This window comes from Anopheles maculipalpis, chromosome 2RL (genome assembly GCF_943734695.1).
Source record: "Anopheles maculipalpis chromosome 2RL, idAnoMacuDA_375_x, whole genome shotgun sequence".
Lineage (NCBI taxonomy): Eukaryota > Metazoa > Arthropoda > Insecta > Diptera > Culicidae > Anopheles > Anopheles maculipalpis.
The window spans coordinates 48,772,231-48,792,225 of record NC_064871.1 but is presented as its reverse complement, the minus strand read 5'-3'; positions in this window follow the sequence as shown (position 1 = coordinate 48,792,225).

Sequence of the window (19,995 nt, the reverse complement as noted above, 5' to 3'; positions counted from 1 at the left end):
ATGCTTCTAGCTTTCACCATTGCCATGTAAGAGCTCATGTGCAACAGAGAGGAGCCGGTGTTTGACGAATGTTACCCAATGTTGATCGGAATTTTTGAAATCATTTCACATAAGAATAATAATGGCCAGTTTCGGAAAGCATTACGGTGGGTTGATTGCTAGTGAACATTGGTGAGTGGATCTTCTACTGAAGACCGTACCTGCTAAACAAAAGTACATTTTAGGTTGGCTTGAAAGTTATGAGGTAATTCAAATTCACTTTGGAAAGTTTGGAAAATCTTATCTACAGGCATGAAATTTGTTTGTCTCATTCATTATGTCTCATGCTGTTGTTACATGAATTCTGCTAATGATGATATCCACTAGCATCAAACATTTCATTTAAACATCTTAAAATTAAATAATTCGCAATACCTTTTGTGTTTATTATCAATATTTTTAAAGTTCTAAGTGGTAAGAATAAAATTCATACCGATAAGAAATACTTTAGCCAACACCTAACCGGTGTACGTAACATACTATCACGAAAAGCAATTGTCAGGACGATAAGTCTCGGTATTTCTTCGTTAGTAGATGCTTCCTGAGCATCCAAAGCTAACGGTCAACGCCACTCACCACCGCCCTCTTTCCTACAACCTGCACTACCACATTGGTCACATTTTGCCATATGCAACGTACTCCAATGCTGGGCGGAGCCATTCGTCAATAATCACAAAATTGATTTAAGATTCTTCCGTAGCGATTACGTGAAGATGCTAAGGTTCCTGCTAGGGTTGAATTCGGAACCTGGACCCAAGGTACGTGCTGCTTTTGTGTTTACGAGTTTGTAACGCCTTGGTGCATGTTGAGTGAAAAACACATCATCAACGAGCAGGTAACCGTACAATGGCGAAGGGTCGTTTCCAAAATCGGGGCGCCAACACAAGGTTCTTATGTGATTGTGTTGTACTTTGTGTGTGTGTTTGGTTATGGATTAACACACCTTTTTCTCCTCACTTTACGAATGCACCCACGGAATCAGAGGTTGAGGTTAAGAGATGGGGAAAAGGGTAGTTACGGCTCGATACATACACTCGAAAATTTTTGATAGTTTTTGCGCTTGAAGATCGTCTCGAAAGATCGAGAGATTGTGGCTCGCAGTGGCATTCGTGCGCTAGCGTGCCTCGATGGCTGCTTCGGGCGTGCATTCGTCCGATATGTTCGGATTTGGGAAAGATGGAAAGAAACATTCCACTGATAAATAAATATCGTTCGTGCCTAAGGTTGGGATTGCAGAATAATCGAATATGGATAATGTATGTTTTTTCTGGGACAAGCTCGAAACCTGTCGTTTCGGTAAGAGAGGGTTTGTTTTACAGAGATCCCTGCAATCGAGCCGGGGAAAAAGAAGGCATGGGATTAGTTAGTTAAAGTACGTTAGGTAGATGTGGGAACGGATTTTGATCGTGATACTGTATTGGTGGCAGGCTTTTGTTTGGTTGCAATCGATGCTGGAAAGATATCTTGTGCAAAATGCTGTAGTGGCGATTCGTTTCGCTTTAGAAAGGGGACGTGGAACTTTTCGGCAGGAGCTTTTTGTTTTCAGAGAGAAAGACGATCAGTGCATTTTCACACCACACACCGCTGTATATCCTGTCCGCAGAGGGATATCCCAACGTGCCAGCTTCTTGCTTCCTGCTCCATTTTGGTGCCGGTGCTTTGGGGGGATAATATATGGCACTCGAATGGTATCACGTACTCAATTTATTTTCTTTACTTTCCCGGAACTACTTTGCCAAGCACTCGAAATCGAAAGGGTGCTTCGGTTAGCTGTTGAAGAGCTGTTGAAGAAAGTAAGAATGTAGGCCACCACCTCGCATGCCCCAACGTGGATGTGGATCGCCGAATAAGGAGTACTTTATTGTTACGCAGGAAAGATTTCTGTTTTGAAGGCTGTGCTTGATGGAACTGATTTTGATGATTCGATCCGGAAGCATATGCTAGTTGAAAGGCCGTGGATTCAGATACTTTTTTACTGTTTGAAAACACAGGCCTATGCTTTCGACGCCAAACAAAGGCTTGCAGTGCTACATTTCGTAAACGATAGTTGGTACATTAGAGAGCCTGGTCACAAGTGAGGTCAACTCAAAGTTCGATTCGATTGCTAACGGATATTCTTATATCTGATAGATGGATTATATCAGATGCATTGCTGGCTGAACTGTAGGAGAATCGGGTGATTTGGACAAAGGAAACTAGTTCGGACATGAACATGCATGCATTGGATCATGTTCGTTGGCAGCAAGTAGTGCACGAACTCGAAGACGTGCGATAAAAATGTGCAGATAACATACGTTAACCCAACGGGCGTAAGCTGAAAGGACATTATTTGTTTGCGTTTTTATTCTTCTTCTCATACTAAAACATAGAGATCTGGAACAGTAATTTCTTACTTCCCTGAAATAGTTTCTACCCTGAATATGACTGATTATCTAATAAATCGCTTCGGTGGCGCAAATGGAAGCGGCGTTGGTCTTCACACGGAAGGAGCTGTTTCCGAATCAAGATCGAAGAGAATCTTCTGATCCAGCTAATGAAGTAAAAAAACCAGTATTGTAGACCTTTTAACATGCCATATACAGCCTTGATAATATAAAATTTTCTTTTCTAGTCCATCATATCGTTCAGCATAAATGACTCTTGACATATCGAGAAATATACCAGGATTCAACGCATAAATAATAAAAATAAATTACCGAAAACTAGAATTTAGAGATATATAATCGTAAACTATAAATCGAAGTGCTTCTTACCTGGTTCATTATCATAAAAACGCGTACGTAACGTTATTTAGAGAATTGTATGAATCGGTGATCTGCATTATTTACTTTATAATATCTTAAAACTGCTTACAATGCTTCAATAGGGTTCTAGAGTTAAGTTGGGACATTGAATTAGAGTTAGATTAGAGACACACTTTCAAAGGATTCAGACACATACATCATTCGTTCCATTCGCGATATCACAACCAGTCCGGATCTGTGTTTCTTGATTCCTGACTTCGTGCCAATATGTGCGTGCCAATTAGGGCTCAACGTGATCTTAGTTTAGTGCAGTTTAGTGCAAGTCAACAGTTAGAATTGTACTTAATCTACGGCTTTCGGAAAGTAGAATCGTCGTTGCCCCGCTACTCAGGGCATGCTATTAGAGTATCCTTCTCTCCTGTACAATTCACGACTCCAATGACCAAAGGGTTAATAAAAATGACTGAATTAAACCGATTATTTTCGTCTGCTTGCCATGAATAAAATTTGAAGTCGGCGAACAATCAAATCTATCACCATTAAGATACCAAGTTGTCTACCAAGAACTCCTCCATTATGTTATTATTGTTTTTGCACTCTATCGTGTAATCTTCAAGATTTAAACCCTCGAAATGGCTGGGACGAGCATGTGGGGTAAGCCATGACCTTATCACTCTTTTAAGCTTCCCCCGTACGTTCGTCATCCTTTTACGGGACGAATGTCAATTTGCATAAGTGCCGTGAGCCCGTTCGACTGTAGTGGGTCCGTTCATGCATTCATGCTGGCCGGCACCAAACCTCAATAAGCCTCTTCTTTTGAGTGAATGGAAAAGTGCTATGGGAAATGAGAAGAAAACAAAAAAAAAACGGAAAACCCTCAAAGGATCGTGATGGTGCTGCGGGTCTGTGTTTTCTAGGCACGGTAACAATCCCAACCAACGTAACTGTCCCAATTTTTCCGTGCAGGCTTTAGAAATCCGACAAAAGTGTCGAAATTAAAAACACAAATTTTGCGCTAATTGCTACGAGAGTTGATTGTTTTTGGAGCCGGTGGGGTAGAATGGTGTTTCATTTGAATAATGTCAGGTACCCGTCGGTCTTTAAATCCTTTTGGGGAATGTACATCCCGAGAAAGGTCAAGCAAGCGATGGTACACAGTTTTGACGGTAGCTTTCGTTGTACAGCGCCCTTCTCCGGCTTTACTGGGTCCGTTGTTTGTAACTTTCGACGGAAATTCCCTTGTGCAATGACAGCTACCTGAAGGTTTCGATTGGTATGTTGCCGGTGGAGTGAAAACGATTGACAGATGGGTCGATGTTTGCCTATGTGGGAGCAAAATGAGGTTGAGTGTTACCGGAATCTGTCGAGAAATGAGAAATTAGCGTTAAATCCTTCATCAGGTTGGGGATTTTTGTAATTTGAGTGTATTTTTACAGTTTAGTAAAAAAGTTTACCAAATAATGGTGAGAAGGGAAGAGATATAAATCAATGTCGTCGTTTGAATGAAACGAAAAGGGCATCAGATTATGTAAATAATATTTATTGCTTTGCACTCGAACAATGGGTGTTCTGGTGGCCAATAAGACGGCGTTTCACTTTTTCACACGACACTACCGGACTTCAAATCCCATCTAGACGTTGCCCTTAAATGAGGATTCATTATCCGACTAAGTGGTGTCGGCAAGTCTAATAATCCATTAGTTGCCCAGCATAACCAACGGGTCGATAAAACTAGAAGAAGAAGAAGTCTTGAACTTGAACTTGAACATAATTTGCCATTTCGTTCTTTTTTGCTGATTTTATTTGGTTACATTTTAATCATTAGCGAATACAAAATGTATGTTGCCCTAATGTAAATGTTGCCCAAAATTTATTTTTGTTTTACAGATGCAAACAATTAAAAAAAGAACATACAATTTGGAATATAGGTGTAGCCTTTTTTACAAAATAGCAAAGCATAGCATAGTTCGGCTAAAAATGAACTGTGGTGGGAAGAAGAAATAATTGTATTCACAGCCGCCATGTGGTGGGAAGAAGAAATTCACTGTCGCCATGTGGTGGAGAAGAAGAAACTCGGACTTATAATCGCGACGAGAACAGAACAACGTGATTGCTAACTGTGCGGACCAATATCTTTCTTTTATCTGACTGTCCAGTCAGTCTGAAGATTCTAGATGAGAATCTTCCTTACAGGAAAGTTGGAGACATCGAGGCCTTACCTTTGGTAGGGGGACTCTCGATGCTCATCGGCGGAACAAGTCGGCCAGGCGACTTTGGATGTTCAGAAGGAATATCCCTTACAGGCATGTTGGAGGTTTGAGGCCTTACCTTGGGTAGGGGGACACTCATACCTCTAGAAAGAATTGAACGCAAGGTTTAGCTTGTTGTACCTTCTCTCTCCATCTGCCTGTCTGTGTGAGTCGAAGGCTTCCAAGACCACTTTATTTATACCCAATTCTTACAATAGTTTTTGCTCGTTTTTGTAACCAAGATTGTTTCTTAGTGGTTGTTCTTTTTGCTTTTGCATTTAGTACAAAAATATTTAGGTAAGCACAAAATGTGTCGCGGTGCGATCGATTGCTGCACTTGCAAGAAATGTGTCGGATATCATTCGTCGTTGGATCTATATGCTTGCTATGCATGAAGTTACTTGTTTGTGTTTTGTTGTTTTGTGTTGCTGACCACTGTCTAGACTCGCTGGTTGTTTTGAACTGATATCATATTGCATTGCGTCACTCGCTAGCCGGGTGAGCTGGTCAGCGTTTGAATGTTCATGTTAAGGCGTGCGCGTGGTCAAAATAGCTGAATGTACATTTCTCACGCTCTTGGCTAATGCAGGTTATTTGTTAAATTGGTGAATTTCCGCTCACCGTAGAATGCTACGTAAGGCTTGTTGTATGCGAAATAATGTATACTCTAGTGAGATGTTTAGCAGATATGCTACACCTCCCCTGTTTAGAAGAATAATGTTAGATTGAGTGAAAATCTTTTTGCGAAAGAGCAACATTATTCTCTTTCAGTTCTATAATTGTATATAATGTTTTGTTAAAATTTTTTTTTCTTAATTTAATTATATTTAATGTTACGTTAAGCGTTCGACTAAGGTGGATAGTATTTTATGTACACTGATTCGTTAACCAAAGAATTGATAATTGAATATTTATAGCTGCATGTATTGAGCTTGAGTTTAATATTGGATTGTTTGCTATCTTCAAAATGAAATGAGGGTTCTTCATCTTTTTTCAAATCGAATTTTGCTTTCTTAATGAATGCTAATGCTCGCAATTTTTCTTAAAGTATTTTTTTAAACTTTTCTTTGACATTGTTAGTTATCGATGCTTTGAGCTGTACTTCACATATAGTGGTATCGTTATATTCATCGTTATCAGCCTCTCTTGATGGGCATTGTAGTTCATTTTCAGTATCATTCACCACTGATTACATTGAATTTAAAACTAGATTCGCGCATTGTCGAACAGCACCAAAGCTCGATAAAGCTTCAACCAACTAATTATCACCAAGCACCATTCTCATTACCTTATTTTTACCACCAGCTCTGCCCTAAAGCTCGCTAACAGTTTGGCTGATAAGTCCCCGGTCTGACACATAGAATGCGCCGCTAGTATTAAATGCATATTATTTTTATATAGCACCAACCTTCAAATGATTCGTGTCAAAATTTGACGTCTGTATGTCAATTAGTTTGTGAGGCAGAGCGTCTTTTGTCAAGCAACTTTTGGTTGCTTGACGAATGAAAAAAGAACGAAGAAGAAAAAAGTGTTGTTCCACCAAGACAACGCACCGTGCCACAAGTCATTGAGAACGATGGCAAAAATTCATGAATTGGGCTTCGAATTGCTTCCCCACCTACCGTATTCTCCAGATCTGGCCCCCAGCGACTTTTTCTTGTTCTTATACCTCAAAAGGATGCTCGCAGGGAAAAAATTTGGCTGCAATGAAGAGGTGGTCGCCGAAACTGAGGCCTATTTTGAGGCAAAACCGAAGGAGTACTACCAAAATAGTATCAAAAAATTGGAAGGTCGTTATAATCGTTGTATCGCTCTTGAAGGGAACTATGTTGAATAATGAAAACGAATTTTGACAAAAAAATGTGTTTTTCTTTGTTAGACCGGGGACTTAGCAGCCGACCTGTTACGCTATCTTTTCTGAAAGCGTCAGAAAATTACAATTCAATGCATCTTCCCATTCCCATTGGGATATATCCAGCAATGATCGTGTGGCGCCAGCACATAGGCAACACCATCTATAGATATATTATAGCAATAGTTATAGCAATAGATACAGCAAAATAGTGATTATAGAATTATAGTAAGATATTGTGTATAGTAAGATTGTGATTGGTAGAAGATTGTTAGTAAAGGTTAGAATAGGATAGATACTACTTAAAGATAAGTATAGCATAGGTAGCATAGGAAAAGAGGCATAAGAAAGAATTCAGGATACATAGGGAGTAAATAATTTAGGCTAGGATTAGATTGACAGTTTTTAGTATAAATAGCGGAATACAATTTAGGATGGAACAGATAAATTTGAACAAGATAAGGGGAAACTCTGGCCAACTGCAGTAAAAGTCCGCGAGTGTAAAAATTCCGCTAAGAAGGTACCACTCTGTGTTCTTCTGATATGTGTAATAAATAGTGGAATACCACAATCGACTTTAAAGCTGGATCGTAATATTGACATTGTGCAACACTCAAACACCTTGCAATGACAGCTTTAAATCAAAACAATTCAAATGTGGCCGCATTTATTCTTTATTCGCATTTCTTCATTTAGGCATTGTCCCGAATAGAGCTGACAATGCCAAAATGAAGGTTTACGACGCCAGAATAAATATTTGCATTGACTAATAACGATTTTACAAGCCCGGTTTGGCTTGTTTAACCCTGTATTTTTGTAATAAAGTGCTTCAAGAGTCAACCATTTGAGCAACTGAATCAATAGTACAATCTATTTTGCATGGAGCTATATCGCAAAAAGAATATCGAAAAGATGTGAGGTCAATGCTCCGATATTAGGTTTACGAAGTCATATAAAGATTCGATTCGATGTAGTTCATGAGGAGTCAGTGAGTCCGATAAGAAGAAAAGGGACCATGAGTCAACCATTTTAAACTATAGGAGAGTGTTTTCAGAAAATATCTCAAGCCTAATAAACGTCTTGCAATGTACGATTAAAATATGGAAGGCATTAAATATAAAAAAATATAGTTTAACGCATTGTGTAATAGTGGCAATTCTGTCAGATTGCTCACCTGCTCTGTGTTCTGTAGGTCGACGAAATATGAATCGGGTTTTAGCTTGTTTACAGATTTCCTCGCCATTGTGCTCGGACATGAATTAAATTACAACAATACACGACAGACCGCGTAACCCTTCTGAATAGCGTGATTGCCACCAATTTGTACAGTCGAAAAAAAATCAGGATGCTTCTCCAGTGTTATGTTGTGATTCTTTGTTGTGTTTTGCGAATTTACCGCGCGGTTCATGCTGTTCATTAAAGTTTATTTGGTAATAATAAAGGCAACATCACTGCACCAAAGTTCTAGGCTGGGTCAGTCCCGTTTGTTGCATTTTTGGAACACGATTACGATAATAGCCTCGTGTGGTTGCAGTTTTATGAACTCATCTAGTGACTGAGAAAGCAGGAGTGTACGTGAAAAACGAGCTTAGTCCAGTTATTTACCATTGCAATCATAGTCCCTAAGCCCAAGTGTGGTCTGCTGATGATGCTGTTGATTCGATTGCAAGCTAGCGGCTTATTATCATTCACTTACCGATGATGGCTTCCCGAGCTGGTGTGGATTATGTGCGTGTGTTCATGGAACATCGGTTTGAAATGAACGGCAAACTTGGCGAATGGGTTTCCCTCAAATGAAGTATTAATTATATGATTGTGGGATTTAATGATTTATGGTGTACAATTAGCTCTGTCTGATTATAAATGCGATGAGTGGTTTCAACGAGCGCTTCATTTTGTAGATAAAACCATCCAGAGTTAATGGAATGGTCTGTCTGTGATCGTTGTGATGCTGATGTAACATACATTAAGAAAAAAAATCATATCCCCAGCTGCAATAGTCTTTGCATTTTTTTCTTTTCTTGTTTCGCCTATTTGAACATTTTATTCCATACACCGCGGCGTATTCAATACGCCGCCCATTTGAACATTTTACATTCATAGACATTCCTGTTCAAGTATTTGTCGTATTTTTTTTTTCAGTTTCTATCGTAATTCCATAGCTTGAGGCACGATTTGGATTGTTTCTCTAGCATGAACGACTTCGACGTACGATCTACTTTTTTAAGGCTGCCTTAAATGACACAGTGGTCCGGAATGCGACTTTCCACGGGGAAGCTATCCGGCAAGCGTTGGTGTAAGTGTGTTTATTCGTGTATGTAGGGGCTGCTGTCACTACTTCCCGAAACTGGTCACGTTCGTGGTGTTTGCGGGAAATGCTACAAATTAAGTGTCCACCGCGCCATTAATGGTCCGGCGTTGGTGCGTGGCAGTGCATTAGCGTCAGTGTTGCGGATGTTTTAGCATTTTACAGACTCGAACTCGCTATTAGCTTTGGGATTGCCAGTTCGTTAGGAAGCATCGACTGGTTGGGACGCAGCTGGAATAGCAAATAATACCAATCACAGCTAGGAGTTGTTGTTGTGGAGCAACAGCAAACATGTGTAGCAATGCGACGGAAGCTAAACAAAAAGGTAAGGCCATTTATTGGATGCTATATGCTTGTGTATAACGTTGCTAAAGCAAGATGTAAATTTAGGTTTTGTTAGAAAGAATTAAAGATAGTGTATTGAGCTTGTAGTTTTCTTAAACAATGAAATAATTTTAAACCCCTAGTTTGATGGAAACCGTTGGAGTGGTTCCGTGGTAAGGTAATTGTGGGGCCGGTCTTTACACGGCAGGTCTAGGTTCAAATTTTATACGGATTGTCCAACTCTAGTGAACCTAACTTTCCAACTATGTAGTAACTGTAAGTCAAGTGAGTCATTAAATGACCGGCGTGATCAACTCGTTAAGCTATGATGATGAAGAAGAAGTTGGTGTTATAAAAATATACTGAGAGTTCTAGAAGCAGAAGTAGGGGAAAGAAAAACCACCAAACCACCAAACCACCAAAAACAACCAAAGAAAATTCACCTGAGATATTCGGTTCAAGTTTCATCAGTATAAATGGGGTCACCCAGTGGTGTAGGCAATAACGGTACTGGTCTTTACACGCCAGGACCGGGATTCGAATTCCATCAGGACTGTCCGTACGTAGTGAGGACTGACTTTCCAATTCCGTGGTATTGGCAAGTCTAGTAAGTCATTAGATACTCGGTGTGACCTAGAATGTCGTTAAGCCAAGAAGAAGAATAAGAAGAATAAGAAGAACAAGAGTATAAATGTGAGAATACAGTGCGGTGACCGGATACTTGGGATGTAAATAGGCTCCTATTGGTGTTGCAGAATATTTTTTCATACATGTCTAACTTTTTCGGTCTTTGATTGACGACATTCAAAAAGCGAAATTAAACCGACAAGATCGCTTAGATGATGGGTTCTTTAGCATCCATCCACTTTATGATCGTTACGTCAAACAGTAGCTAATACAATTATTTCTTCGGCTTATTTCCTAAAATTACGGTGTTTTATTTCTTAACATCGTTAGCGATAAAAAATGGACATTTCACTTACTTACTTACTTATCAGGTGCTACAACCGCTTTGCGGTCTTGGTTCCGGATTTCTTAGTAGGGCCGCTGATGGTGCCACCATCAATTTGGTCTTTGCGTCCTTAATCTGCAACCCGAGGTTTTCTGCCGCCTGCTCGATCCTTTGGTAGGGCTCTGCTACCTGGGAGAGCCGCAGACCAATGATGTCTATATCATCAGCGTATGCGAGGATCTGGGTTGACTTATAGAAGATGGTTCCCGAAGTCTCCACCTCCGAGTCACGGATGGTCCTCTCTAGCGCCAAGTTGAATAGGAGTCAAGCGAGCACATCGCCCTGATGCAGGCCGTTGGTGGTAGCAAAAGACCCTCCATTCGCTTTCAGCTGGCATGTGACGTTGGCCATGGTCATTCTAACAAGCCTGATCAGTTTGGCCGGGATTCCAAAAGAGCTCATGGCCTCGTAGAGTTATACCCTGGCCATGCTATCGTTTGCGGCCTTGAAATCTATGAAGAAATGTTACATGTTTAACTGCTGTTCAGCCATCTTCTCCAAGATGCATGGTGAAGATCTGGCAAGTGGTAGATTTTCCGTTTCGGAATCCTCTTTGATAGTTTCCAACTATCTGTTCAACGAATGGGACAAACTTATCCTGAAGGATTAGGGGGAATATTTGGTAGGTGGTATTCAACACCGTAATACCCCTGTAGTTGTAGCAATCCAACGTATTTCCCTTCTTTTATATGGGATAGATGATGCCGAGAACCCAATCACAAGGCATCAATTCGTTATCCCATACCCCACTAACAAGTTGATGAATCTCATTTTCTATTTTCAGTTCGGCTACGATTCCATCGGTTCCGGGTGCTTTATTGTTCTTTAACCGACGGATAGATTTTCTTGTGCCCTCGATGTCAGGTGTCGACGGTACATCGGGACCGTCTGCTAGTGGAGCCTCTAGCTGTTGGTTGAACTGATCGTTAAGTAGTTCATCAAAGAACTGAGCCCATCGCGAGAGGACCTCTGGCTGGTTACTGACCAGATCACCATCTTTATTGCGACAGTAGGTCGCGTTAGGACATTTTAGATGTCTGTATTTTTACATTCATTCTGCAAAACTAATATCCATTCGATGCCCTTCAGATTCATTCCGCAAAATGATGCTACGCATTTTATGATTATGGGTTAGGAATAGCTTATTATGAGCTGCTATAAAATAAAAAGGATCAAATATTTTACACAAACCCTACAGTAAATGATTCGTTTTAATTAAAATGGGCAAACCTTCGCAGAAGCCGAAAAACCTTTATTATCAACTGACTACATGCCAACTAATAAGATTAATTATATGTTGTAATGAGCAAGATATGAAAATTTCCCTTAAACAGCAGCAAAAATCACATTAAATGATTGAAATTACTTCTGAGTAAACGATGTGTTAGTTAGAAAGGCTAAGAGTCGGATTGCTTTAGCGAAAAATAACTGTTACAATCATTAGGTTTTCAATAATGTTACCATTTAAATTTCATGTATAATTTTATCAAACCAAATAAACCATGCGACTTAAAAAATGAAAGCTCTAAGCTGCCGATCGTCAATATAATTTCAGGCAGATTATTTGTTTCACACTTTTCACTGCTCATAATAACCGTTAATGCATACAAAATGACTCCATTGTGTACATGCTTTTGCAACATTTGTTATGCACTAGAAAAAGGCTCCAGTGGAACCTGTGATCACTAGCAAGATGAGGCCTATCCTGCAGGGTTTTGTATTTGTATTTAAAATGCGCTCCGTTGCTCGTGACGATTCATTTTCAAAAACGTGCGCGTATCAACCGTGCACCGTGAAAAGCAATTAAAATTAAGCTACGCTCCAGTAGCGTTCAGTATCCGTAGCAGCGAAGGGATGGGACGAGTCTCAAAACACATCGCAACCCATCGTATGAAGGTGGACGGGCTTTAAAAGAGACACGGGCCCGAATCGGTTGGTCCAGGCCCTGGTGGACTGGCGCCAAATAATATTCACACAAGGATAATGGAGCCATTCTCTCCGGTGTGCATCGAACGCCATTGCAATTGCTAATCCCTACGAATTTATTGCATTCTGCACGCCCCGTCCGTCCCGTGCGTCTCCACATATCAATACGTCGCACACCCACCGAACCATTGCTTATCGGAAGCATATGGTGCTGTTTGGTAGGCGAGCACAAAAATCAGGACACGAACTGATTATCGTTAATCCATATTGTGATATTAAATAATAATTAGGAAATTGAAATTACTCTCCGTGGTGTGCTCCCCTTCCGTGTGGTAGCGCGAGGCCAGTCGCTCGGGCAAACAAACGTCAACTGAATCAATACGTGCCCGCCCCTTCCGGGGGGGTCCCGTTTTAACCATCGGCTTAAAATCTTCTGGCCCATCCCCAAATGTCATTTTAAAACGGCAAATAAACTCAGCCACAGCACGGCTATTGAGGATGGCTGCATGGATGAAACTTGGCACCCGAGTCACGCTTGACATTTCCGCTCGTTATGCGTTAACGCATCGGTGGATCGACGTACCTTTGGAGTAGTGCAAGAGAATTGATGCGACTGTTTGGCGTTTTGTATTTTAGTGTCACAACACACAGTACGCCGACGGGTAAGGTTGACATGCCCGAAATCCTTGTCGTAATCCACTTGACTGACGCCAGTGGGACATGGAAAGCTTGTGATTGCTTTTCGCGATGCATCCGTGTGACCATGCCCTACATACAAAGATTCGAAATCGAGGCTTTTTGTTAACCTTTGTTTGTGAGGAATCTGAAGGGAGAAATGATGTTTGAAAAAGAGAGTTTCGAGTGAAGGGGACCGGCACGATATGGAAAAAGTGGATGCTTTGAAGAGTAAATACGTAGATAATGAATAGTGCGTTCGTAAATCTAGCTATCATTATTCTATAAAAACCGCCAATTTAATGTTACGAATGCAACGATGTGGTTACATTGTAACACTTTGAACAAAATAAAAGATGCGGTTTCGTATCAACAATGCCACTGACACACAGATACAACTGCAGCACGTGGTTGACATTGTTCCGTTGGCAGGTGTACGACTCGGCCGCCGGTGCATTAACTGTTCATTTTAAACCAAACGACAACCGCAATGCATTCGATGCGAGCTGTGTGTAAACCATCATCGAGTTAATCAATAAAATAAAACGTTCCGCAAAAAGAGCGCACGGAAGACGGCGTGTTCGCCCCGAAGGTAGACTTCACCGGCGCGTCGACGCAACAGCGAAAGGTCAATTGGTTCATAAATGTGAAATCAGTGAATTTAATTTCGTACGGAAGTAGTGAAAATGGGAACAACCCAACAACACCGTCGAAGGGGCCGAAGGTATCGTCCGGGGGTGTACCCATGCAAATGGGTAGTTTAATTATGCTAAATATTTATGCTCAGCTTAATGCCCGCGCGATGTACAGCTTGACCAGTAGCGGAAGTTAGGCTGCTCGTGGTCCCGGAAGGGTAGCAGCAAAAGCAAATAAACTTCTTCATGCCATGGCCCTTGGCTTGCCTTGGGGTGGTTGGACACGGCAAATCCATGGTTGCAAACATTCGTGGCGGTACGTGGATTTTGGGTTGGTCGGAGTTTTTCACCGGGTTCCATCTGTGGCCTTGATGAATTGTTAAACAGTCAAGCACTGAGTGGTTTACTTGTGATTTTTTTTTTCAGTGTTGGTGCGGTTATTATTGCTGATTTCAATTTATTAACCACATGTAGTGAATAATGATGTGTTGGAAGCGGCTGTACAGGTTTTGCAAGATTGTTTCATTTTTTCATCATCGCTGGATAGGAGCTGATCGGGAAGAGGTTTGATGTGTTTGAGTTGCGTATTTATTTCTGAGATCTTTTTATTTTCATATCGGAAGTCAGCTGCTTGCTGGAAGATTACTGTAATGGAATCAATTTTAGTTAAACTGCTTTTTCAAAAACTGCTGAAAATATACATTTTGTTGCATTATTTAATAACAGCTGAGTAGTAAAATTTATCTGTTTTGTAATTTTTACTGCATTGTTTTTAGTCCTCATTCACTTGTGTCAAAAGCATTCTGAACATAAGTTTTGCAAGATTTATACACTCAATATATATTTCTTTATATTGGATTGAAATTTCATTTACACCACGTTAAGTTTCTGTTAAAGCAGTTCATTTAAGTCAATGTTCTTCGAGTAATAAGGAATTGAATTTGTTTCTCGTTTATTTTTACTGTGTTTGTTAAACATGACTTAAACCTTTTGTCTACAGGGCTAAACAATTATAAACAGAACCTTTTTTAATTCCTTAAAAAATACAGTAAATTCAAGAAGCCTGAATTTTAACCTTGCCACAACCGAAGAGAAGCAGCAACAGGAAAAGGATGTAGAAAAGCAAAGGTCGCGGGATTAGAACAGGAAACATTCAATTGAAAAAAGGAAGAAAGTTTATAACGGAAGGATGACAGAGAGTTTCCAAAGTCAAAATGATCAAACGAAGCATTGAAAAGACGGAAACAAGCTAGTAGTAAATTGTTTGAGCAAAGACAGTGCGGCTCGCAGGAATCGCTTAAGGTGGACGATGACGAAAGGGTCGTGTGGAGACATGAAAACGAATGACAGAAAAGGACGGCGCGTTGGAAACTTAAAGAATCAAGCCGGCGAATAAAAAAAACTTGAACCGGGGGCGTCTCGATTCCCGTGAGGGATGCTTCAGAATATAACATGGAGTTGAGGTTGGTAGTTGCACATCGAAGCGATCAAGAATGCACCTAATCTCAATGCGAGTAAAGAGTTTTTGACGAGCTATATGAGCTGTACTGTGATCTCACCATCAAGCATCTATTTAGACTGGCCAAGCTCCTGTAGGCTGCTCATGTCATGAGAACGGCTTCGGACAAACTATGAAGTCCTTTTGTCAGTCTCTAGGATTGCTGCAACGGGCCAAGACAAACAAAGACAAAGACGAAGCTTGGTAGTAAAGTAGTAAAAATGTACTTACATGATTAGAACAATGTTGCATTTGTTAAACTATTCGTAATAATTTAATTTTATTTTTTATCCAAAATCAGTCTCAATAAGCAAGGCTTTTAGCATTTTGCTTCATTGAAGTTATTTAAAAAAATTTGTTAAACGATTTGATGTTTTGGAAAACCAAGTTCAAAATTTTATGCACAAGCATGATAAGTGTGTGCAGCATTGGTAACATTTGTGAAAATTTCTTTGCGACGCTTAACGTAAATTGTTTAAATTAATCGTGCCCGAAATATTCGCCAACGCGATAGTAAAAATCAGCATGCAAATTTGATAAAATTAAAGGAAAAAGAAATGTGAGAGCCAGCAAGCAAGAGAGAGAGTGAGAGAGAGAAAGAAAGAGAGAAAGATGATGCTCGATTAATCCTTTCTTCCATGCAGCTTAGCTTCATTCTCATGTTCACGGATAAATTATGACGTGCAATTTGTAATAAAACACATTCTGCAGTCACAGTGCTCCGTATCTGGACAAACAGGATTCAGCATTTAGCACTTGGGGAGTGATAAAAATGTTTCCCCTATGGAGGCGTTTTCATTGGCGATGGAAAAGGAAGGGAGAGAGCCGAGCGGAGGTTAGGACATCGTAAAGGATATTTGCATGTAAAAATCACAGATTAACACACTTAAGAGCTTGGTTCGATGGTGACCACACTCACCAAAAACGGGGTTGGCAAAAGGGGTTTGGCGAAACCGGAGGTCGTTACATGTAACGAACCGACAAGCTCGAAGCTTTTCGTTTGCAGACAGCCCGCTCCCTGCACGTAGTTTCCGCGCTTTCGAGCTATGTAACGCAACCCGTAGCGTTCTAATCGTGTGTCCTAGTGTCCTGCGTAGTTTTGCCATGATAGAGATGGAAACTTTTAGAAAAATAGAACGAACCGACGAGAAATCAACCCCTCCGGGTGTGAATATCACCATAACTATGCAAATCGAGCTCATCCTCCTCATCGCTTTTGATTGTTTGTGTTATCTTCCACCAGCGAGGAGTGAGGTTGTAGCACGACCTCCGAGTGTCCTTGTTGCAGGCGTGGAAAATAAGGTCCTCGTGTTTACCAGCGAGTAAAAAAGAAGGGAACGGACCGGTTGTAGTTTGCCGTCTGCCTTAGCGAACTACCAACGACTACAAGCTCTAATAGAGAGATTTACTATGGCGATTTACATAAAAAGTCATGATCGTTATCGTGGTTCCCAACGGTTCCCGTGTAGCCTTTGCGACCCGATGTCATGCCGTGTACGGCTGTCAGCGGCAGTTCCGGTCACCGGTCGGGGGCTTCTTCTCTTGCATCTTTCATTCGTCGTCCTCCTTCCCTCGTGCCTTGGAACGATTATGGCATGTATTTTGTCTGTGTGTGTGTTAGCACAAACATTTTCTTTAGAGCACCATGGTCGACCCCATCTCGTACAGTTCTGGCTTCTATTTTCCCGTGTTGATGGATCTGTTATACGAACTGCTGTTCCAACTCCATCCCCCTCGGGACGGTCTGAGTGGACATCCGGAAGCGTGCTAATTAAGGCAATCGTTTCAAGATTGTTCCACCGAATGCAAAAGACATCCTAGGTTGAATTTTGTGTGATCTTGTTTCTTTTTTCTCTATTCTACTCTGCTCATCGTCCGCTTCAGTTCTTCTATAAGAAATGCTAGAAGTGGAAATAGAGCATGAACGAAACAGGAGAAAGAAAAAAACCGAAAACAAATGGTTTAAAATTAAATTACACCAATTCATTCGGCTAGGATTGCATTTGCGTCAACGTCAAACCAGTTAAAGTTGCTTCACTATTGGTTTCTCTCAATCAGCAAGTGTCTGATGTTGGTGTGACGGACGCGTTAATGATTGCATAATTAATTTGTCTGTTGTAATCAAACAAACTGGTGTGGAAATGTTAACGACACTGTGTTACGGAATGGAGCCGATTTTAAATTCAGTACCAGTGGATGGGTTGTTACATTGCTGTAAATTGGTGATACAGTGACAGCTGTGACAACACTTTCGCTTCAATTGGTGTCAATTTCCTAGAGGTTGTTCCTCTTTTTTAAATAAAATTAATCAAGGCGTCATTATTGGTTTGGACGTTTGAAAAAATGAGTCAGTAGTTGCTATTTGTCATTATATTCCGTTATTTCGCGTTTTATGTAAGACATGCCTTGTGAGCTAAATAAAAATAAATAAAAAAAACATTAACACAAAAGAGATCAAAACGATAATTTATAGAAAACAAAGAGAATGATGCATTTCCAGCAACAAAGGGAATGATTGACAAAAAATCACAAAAAAAAAATACTAAGGAGCTTCAAAGCTAAGGGGGAAAAGAAAAGCCGATGGAGGGGGTTCCTCCTTTCAAACATATTTGTCGTCAAAGAAGCTTCGTTTATCGAAAGACTTGGTTATCGAATGGATCTTACTGCCAAAAGATTTAGTAGATTCTTTGTTGATCGTCCTGCAAACGTACGAAAATAAATAAATGAATAATACAACAATTCTAAACTACGTAGAATGGTTCTCATGTCATTCTCATGTCAACTCATGTCAGAATGTCAAAGGCATGTCATTCTCATGTCAAGAAACTGTTGTTTCCTTCAAATATTTTTGAGGCTTCGATGCTATAATTTCAAGGTATTAAGACAGTTTTATCAATAAATTTCCGGCTCAAAACGATACCAACAGCAATAATTGGAATAAAACAACCATGAAACATTTAATATATTATCTTTCAAAGGCATTACGAATATATAATGTTGTTTTATCTGCACCTCCTGTACTAATGATGTAAATCAATCTTAATCATAGCATACAGTCTAATATATTATCATTTCCATTGAATAATTTATCTAAATCATCCATTTTAATTTATCATTCAACTATCTTTGCTATATGGCATTGGTCTGGTTATAGAAATTTACAAATGATTTGTTTGATACTCGTTTGTGCTTATTTTTATAATCCTCGATGTAAGCTGTTTAGTGCATATATCACACGATGTTTTTTTGTCAGTCATTTATCACGTTGAAATTATTTCCACGAAATCAAATTCCTGCCTAACACATGCCACCATAGTTTAGCCTTGTTTACTCAGCATGGATGGCAAATAGTTTGCAGTGTAAAAAATAGACAGAAAAAAAAAATCAAAAATAATCCTTCATGAGAATTGTTCAGTGGAACTAATCACACAACAATTCCGTTTTCACGATAGCATAAAAATGAAGACGAAAAAAAAAGTACTAAAAAACAAAAAATCCGAAATGCTGCTATTCGTTCCGGGAGATGTAAAATCAAAATTGCCCAAAACTGTAGTCAACCAACAACTGAAGCAAAACGTAAAGCAATGCCAAATGCTCCATGCAGAAACCAGTTAAGCAATATGGAGTTAAAAATATTTCATCCGTAAGCACTGGCACTGGGTGCGAGCTAGACAGCGACATATCATAAGTTATGGGTCTAGGAATAAAACAAAACGCTTTTTAACACACACACACACACACACACACACACACACACACACACACGCGTAACGTGGGAACAGCGGTTGGGAGGAAACATAGCAGAAGTTACAGAACGCGGGCTAACGAGGCTCTTCCCAAGCCTCAGTAAAGAGCAAATACCAGTGTGAAATTGTTTTTACCAGACTAGCGGGATAATACCACGGGCAGATAAGGGATGCGGGTGGTTGGCAGAGGCAACACATTTCACAGCATTATTTGCTAGCATAAATCGTCGGCCTTTCAGGCCGGGATGTGATGTTCGTATGTGAGTGTGCGTACATCGTGTATGCTGTGAAAAATGGCACCAGATCCCCGACTCCTCGGTGTGAATATTCACACCAAAAACGGAGCAAATCTTGTTTGCCTTCTTTTTGGTGGCAAATAGTTTTTTACTTGGTGTTCCTGGTAAACTGAGTGCTGGAACACACAGGCTGGAAGTACAATAAGAAAAGGTTTTGTCAAATTCAACACATTGTCCCGAGTTGTTTATCACACACACACCTGTCCTATTCGAATAGAACCTTGGAATGGATGGTTTTTTCGCTCACTTCCGAAAACAATACAGCAGGAGTCGAACAGTACGGTTCGTAGGAAGAGGTTAAGACATGACGTGTTGAAGTGACAATCGTACATGTTTGGGTTTTCATTACATGCACGGTACGAGTTACTGCGAAAACGAACCGATTGCAGATTGAGAAATGAGCATCTCATTTTTGAGGCTTTTGGAAACGGAACATGAACGTGAAATGAATGTGAAGCATCGGATTGCCTACATTCTGGCGTAGTTCGGCGGGAGCAGAATGTTAGTGAGGCTCTCGTCCTTTCGATCCAGCTCGCACTCTATGGCTGTAATTATTTATGTGATAATATTAGTATTAGCATGCCAGAGCTATGTTTACGGGGCAATCATAATGAATTCTAACAGCGGTAATAAATCTCTTCAGTCTGGATTCCCTTCATCCGGTTCATAATGTTCATCAAACGCAGATGAG